Source organism: Gavialis gangeticus, unplaced genomic scaffold (assembly GCF_001723915.1).
Source record: "Gavialis gangeticus isolate Ggan-Ray unplaced genomic scaffold, GavGan_comp1, whole genome shotgun sequence".
In the NCBI taxonomy this organism is placed as follows: Eukaryota; Metazoa; Chordata; order Crocodylia; family Gavialidae; genus Gavialis; species Gavialis gangeticus.
Window position 1 is genome coordinate 149,486,548 of NW_017729032.1, and position 6,374 is coordinate 149,492,921.

A 6,374-nucleotide genomic window follows, 5' to 3' on the forward strand; every position below is an offset into this window, starting at 1 on the left:
GGGGGGGGGGGGAGGGTGAACAAGGGGTCATCCATCTTGATTGCTAGCTGCCCTTCATAAGGCCTTGCCCATCAGGGGGCAGGGGGGAGGACGGATGAGGGGGCAGCCACAACCTTGATTGCTGACTGCCCTGTGTGCCATCCCACCCTTTGGTGCCGATTGGCAGAGAGGCCCCAGGAGTGGGGGAGGGGGGAGGAGAAGGCAGCAGCCATCTGCTTGTCCGCTGCCCTTCACACTGCCCTGCCAGCTGCCACCTTCCCCTATGGCAACAAGGACCATTGGCGCCCACTGGAAAGCCAGCATTTTATTCTTATTGGTTTTTTGTTGTTGATTTTACAGACTATCCTGGATTTTGTGGTTTCTGTGAAATCTGCGAAACCATGAATTAAGTAGGTCCCTGGCTATCTGGGTGTTGGCTGGGCAGGCTGTAAATGCACCATTCATGATCTCAGTAAAAACAGGTCAGATACCATGAGCCCTCACTCAGTTAAGCTTCCATGACCTTTTTGCTATCTTAACTCTTCTTAACCCAATCAACTGACCACTAAGTGACATTACACTTGCAAAACTGCATAACAGACACTGACTGAGCCTGGAAAAATAAGTCCAATAGGTGAACCTTTGATCTGAGGGTTCATCATGCAAACCACTCACACAAAAAGGCAGAGGTACAGCACCTGGTTATTTTACACCAATATGAACTTTACTCACACTTCGCACTTTCAGGCAACTATTTAACATTCAATGGAGCATTTGAGTCAAAAAACACAAACTGAATATAGACCAATATATCTTTGAATCATCTATTCTTAGTGTTAAAAGTAATTTTTTCCCTTCTCTCTTTCTGCACCATCTTTGATACTAACTTGGCTCAGTTCATCTGCTTCATTTTGTATGGATTTCAGGAATTATCATGAAGCTGCCAGGACAGGGCCCATGTGCTAGACTGAATAACAAGACAGGACTACCTATCACCAATGGAGAAAAGACCTCCAGAAGGCAAGACAACTATGGCAGAAGGTGCAGTGAAACAGAAGTTTGATAGTACTTATTAATAAATATTATAATTACAAAAAATCTGATGATTCAGCTTCAGTCTCACCTGGTTAGATGCTACTTTCCAAGGATCATGGACTACATAAGTAGACTGAGCAAGGTAAACATCTAAATAAACAAAGTGGGGCATGGCAAGAGTGATACATACAACTTAAAATAGCCCTGAAAATATAAGATGCCTCCAGATGAAAACTCTTCTGAAAATAATCCCATAACACCATCTCTTGAATGAGAATTTGGAGAGGAGAATGAACCAAAACAAAACAGTCCTATCATTTGTGTAGTACAGGAGACAGATTGATGGAACGTATTTAGGGTTGACTGAAAAAAATATGGATTTTGAAAATTCTTTAGCAAGAAAAGGAACAAGTTTCTTGGGAACATATCCCCATTTTTAAATCAAGTCTAAATGTAAAGCCCCTCTGTGAAACTGTGAGCTTTGCCAAATGAGATCAGATGCCACTGGAAATCAGTAGCCAGTGCGGTAGCATGCATGCTACCTGCTCTCCCCAGGTTCTTTCACCTACAGTGTACAAGTCTCACTCCCAAACTGCTAGCCTCAATACAAGCAGAATTCAGAAAACTGTAGCCAGAAAGACTAACAGGCAGCTAGGGGGTTAGGATATTTCTAATGTTGCTTCTATATTTTTGAAACAGTAGGAAACACAGCCTTAAGAGCTACCTGTTTTGATGCGGGGTTTGCTGCTGCATGGCAGGAATATGCATTTGAAAGTATGCCTATGGAGACGCAAGATATTCAGAAGACAAAATAAACTTTCCATTTTTTTTTTTTTTTTTAAATCAACCCTTCCTTTTAAGATCAGCATATCCTTCTTTAACAGGTCTCCTGGAGAGGGACATATTTCTCTAGAATACTTTACCGGCAAGAAAGCCTGTTAGTCAGGTTTCCCAAAAGTTCAAAGAAATACCTAGTATCATCCCTGTATTTACTGTCATTTCAAATACAAATGAGATCTATGGAAGCTACTTCACACAGAAAAAAATGACGATGGTCTTTTCTTTATTTTCTGTGATAAAGCAACGCAAGGGAAAAGTACATAAATCATATTGTAGTTCCCTTTTCTTACAAGATAATGACCTTATTTAAGCATTGATTTTATTTATTTATATTATGTCTTGGATCCAAAGTAATGAAAATTTATTTTGTGAGCATTAAATTTAGTTCTGCTACTGTTCAGTAAAGACTGGCATGCCACAAGCTTAGTTTATCATCTTAAATCTCAGTCTCTTTTCCTTACATCAGTTAACATTGTGATTTCTTGAATTCAGTTGATTTATATCAGTGTAAAGGACAACAAGAACATATTCTAAGGACTACTAGAGGATGATTAGCTGCTATATAAAGAAAAGTGAAATTTAGAAAACCCAGTAACACTATTTACTAAAATGTATGCACTGCATGAAGAAGAACTAAATGCAATATTTAAAAAATAACATATTAAATAAAAATAAAACTAATCAACCTATAACATAGATAAAACATGGGGAGGGGGGCAGATAATAAAAACTGTTTATAAAGTTTCACTTGAAAGAAAAAATATCTAACAATCTTACCTTCACATCCTCCTCACATACATGATAAGAATTGTGGTTAGTTCTTGCAGTTTGCAATGAGCGAGTCTGTTTCCTTTACAGGAATTTCCTCTACCTCACTGTCATCATCCCTTTCTATCTTAGCTCAGCAGCAATACGTTCCTCCTAAATTTCCGGTTACTTTTCTTGTAAAAAGATTAGCCCAAAAAGTATAAACCTTCAACAAAAGGTTGCATTTTTGCTAAACAAAATACCACTGGACTGTGTGTTGTTGAAAAACAGGAAAAATAAAGAAAAAATGAAAAAATTTTGCCCAGATATTTGTGGCGATTTTTACTTTGTTCAGTTAAAAAGGTTTAAATATCATATCTTAAATATACATAAGATCAAGCCATTCTGCAATAAAGAATGGTATTAAATAAAATAGATAAGTGTTTTTTTATCCTTATTCTCTTCAAAACAACCAAATCTCACATCTTCTATTTAGTGGCATATGGAAGATACAACACCTTATGGGGGTCCATTCCATTTTCTCCTTAGAGTAAATTATATTGACACCTTTAGGTGTGTAATTTCATTTAGATGCTGGCACTGAACACCAGTCTGGTGGATCTTAGAAACTCTCCATTTTCAGTGTGGTCCAACCATATAGAACAGCACATATATTAAAAACAAGGATTTGGTCCTTCCTTTTATACATGCAGTTTATTCTTTCCGCTGATTGTTTCACTAATTGTTGGATGCATATTTTTTCTCAAGAACTTGCTATCACAAGTAGTGAGATATGGGATTTTCTCTCCAACGTGGTTTCAGGGTTATCAGGTCAGTCAATGGTTGCCCTAGCTTATTTTGCTTTTCACTGGGTGCATCTACGCATGCAATTAGCACATAGCAATAAACTCCAGCGCAGTTTGTGCTGGAGTTTCTCACTAGCACAGTGTTTACATGTGTGCCCAGGACTGCAGCACACTGAACAAGGGGGAGCAGCTCAACGTGCTGCAGAAGGGCTGGCTGGGGCACAAGGGTGTTTCAGTGTGGGCCTAGCTGGCAAGCAGCCCCTACACTGCAGCACTCTCGTGTCCCAGCTAGCCCCTGTCACCATCTACATGTGGAATTTGGGCTGTGTCACTACTTCATTGTAGGATAGTACTTGTCTTGGACAGTACTATCCTACTACTATCCTACAACGGAGTTAATTTACTGTGCCACACTACAGGCACACATGTAGACAGTGACACTTTACTGCAGAGCTGACTAATTACCTCCTCAGTAAAGTGTACGTGTATATGCACTCACTGGCTTTTACTTTATTAGTGCCCACATACAATACACTCTAGTTCTGTAATCTAGGTGGTTTTGTCTAGCTGGATTCAACTCATGTCTTTCTAATTTTATTAAATTAAAAATCAAACTTTTAGAAGTAGGGTTTTCCAATTGCAAAAGTAAATCCTCTTCTAGCACTTTGCTTCACTCCCTCCTTGAGACTTGAATCTGTGGAGGAATCTCAGGACACAAAATGGACAAGAACAAGTGCATTCTGTCCTCAGAGTTCTGCCTGATACTACCACAGATGGCAGACAATAGTTCTCTTCCCCAAATATAGTCCACATATTTTTAATTAATAAGCACAGAATTCTCTGGTGATTTAATTTGCTAAATTAAAACTTATAGGTAGTAGGATTCCAAACTGAAATCTCATATCCTTCAGCGATGCACTCAAGCTATACAAAGCCCTGTAGCTCTGGTTTCCGCAAGCATCTAAGGCTATACAGGGAATTTTTTTCATGGTACTAGTTCAGATGAAGTCAAAGACCAGTTAGCCTGGTTATCATGAGGTTTTGGATCAAGGCAGCCCTAAAGTCAAGTGAGTTCCTAGGACTCATTTAGGCTTACCAATTATGATCAAATGCAAACCTGAGCCTTACCATGAATGTCACTCCTATTTTGTTGCTAGAGGCATAACTAGGAATTGTGGCACCCAGACAAGTGGGGAAGGGCTTCTGAGCACCAGAGAGTGGGGGATGAAGGAGGGGTGGTTGGGGAGATGAGGAGTGACAGATTCTTTCCTCCCCACACATAAGCCAATGCTGCCTCAGGGTGAGATGCTGCTGCTGTGGCTCCTTCTGGCATCCCTTCTAAATCAGTGCCTGGGCCTCATGCCCTGTTTGCCCATCACCAGTTAAGTTACTGCTCATGGTAAAAACAATCTGCATGTGAAAGCAACTGCCTCATCTTATCTCTGCTTCAGATTTTCTTCATCCCTGAAGCAGGTAAGTAGGACAGAAGAAACCAAGTACTCACAGCATTTTTGTTCCCACATTTTGTGAGTCTTATGTGGTGCCTGAGAACAGAAATTGCAGTGCCTGAGGTCAGAAACACTGCTTCATGCCAACTTCAAATCCCCCTGAATAACAGGAACCCCCACCTGCTCTGCCACACATTGGCTCATGAGGCAAATGGGCAAAGAGAAAGGAGTGGAACAGTGTGCTGTTCCAATGAATAGAGTAGCATGCCTACTCATCCTACATTGCCTAGAGCTCCAGGAAGGACTGTACCTCCTAAGTTTGTGATACAACTTGGGATGGATGAAGCTCCACATCACCAGTGCATGCTGTGCTGTGTTACTCAAATGATCTAACATAGAATGAGTTTAAAAAAAAAAAACCCAGCTCCTAATGCTATTTGCTAGTTTGAGTCAGTGTTTCTGATACTGCTTTAACAAGTGTCACCAGAAGAACTTGAGGAGGCTGATAGAAAAGGTCACATCAAGAAGTGTGTGAAGTCAATGAGTGTATAACCAAGAGTGGAATATAGCCCAGTGAACTATACCTCCTTGCTGCTCCTTTGCATGGTAAGAGAAAGTAAGTTATTTGGTACAGATTGTTCTGAATTACTGCAGTAAATTCACCTACCCCAGAATCCGGGGAACATTCAAAATCATCTTTCTAGTATATATCTTAGGCTCTGAGATATAAAGCAAACTGTCCCACCTACGTACCTAGATATATCAATCTATAAATAGTTCATCTGTGGGTAGGCAATAGAGTAAAGCTAATACTTGTGTGTAGCAAGGCCAGGTGCCAGGGGTAACTGTGCTGCCCCCTGGTGGCCAAATGATTACTGCTGTGCTCTGATTCTAGGTACCCTTCCTTCTGTTCTTTCCTGCCATACCTTGATGCATCATTAAATTATAAAAGGAAAGCTGCCTAAGGATCCTAGAAGCCATCCTCATCCTTCCTAGCAGATCCCCTCCCAGACCCCAGTAGCCTGAAGCCAGTCTGTCAGTAGTTGGGCCCCCCCAGCCTGTATGTGCCTCAAGGCACCTGTTGCTTAGAGGCTATTCTCAGTCTCCAATCTCCCCCTACAACTGTGCCCATGCCTCGCAGGTATTATGAATCATCATTTGAGTGGGGCACTTGTCCCCAAAGCCACCAAGCCACCTCAGGCCTTTACTCACTTGTTGGGGCTTCAGCCTTCCCAGCTTCTGCCCCTCTGCTCTAGCTGGTCCTCTAGCCCAGGCCCACTGTCAACGACCCTTCTCTGAGCAACGAGATCCTGTCCCTGGGTCTCCACCCTTCTCTGGGCAGTGGTTATACCCCTCATGGACTTTGGGCACCTGGCCCTGGTTAGTGCCCTAAGCCTGCCCCACGGCAGGGCTCAATGCAGTCACATGCACCTTGGGCAGTAACAGGACTTCCAGGACCCTTATAGTCCCAAACTTGATCTACCAGTCATAACTAACTAAAACAGCAGTACACCCAAGC

General features: G+C 41.7%; 1 protein-coding gene across 1 annotated transcript in view; it reads right to left on the minus strand.

Annotated features, from left to right (window-relative positions):
* IL18RAP (interleukin 18 receptor accessory protein) overlaps positions 1 to 2,692 on the minus strand; it is a 25,090-nt gene extending 22,398 nt beyond the window's left edge. Inside the window, exon 1 of the mRNA XM_019525620.1 lies at positions 2,632 to 2,692. The gene's annotated coding sequence lies outside the window, so the exon portion shown is untranslated. The remainder of the gene's footprint in view (positions 1 to 2,631) is intronic.
* Between the last annotated feature and the right edge of the window lie 3,682 nt (positions 2,693 to 6,374).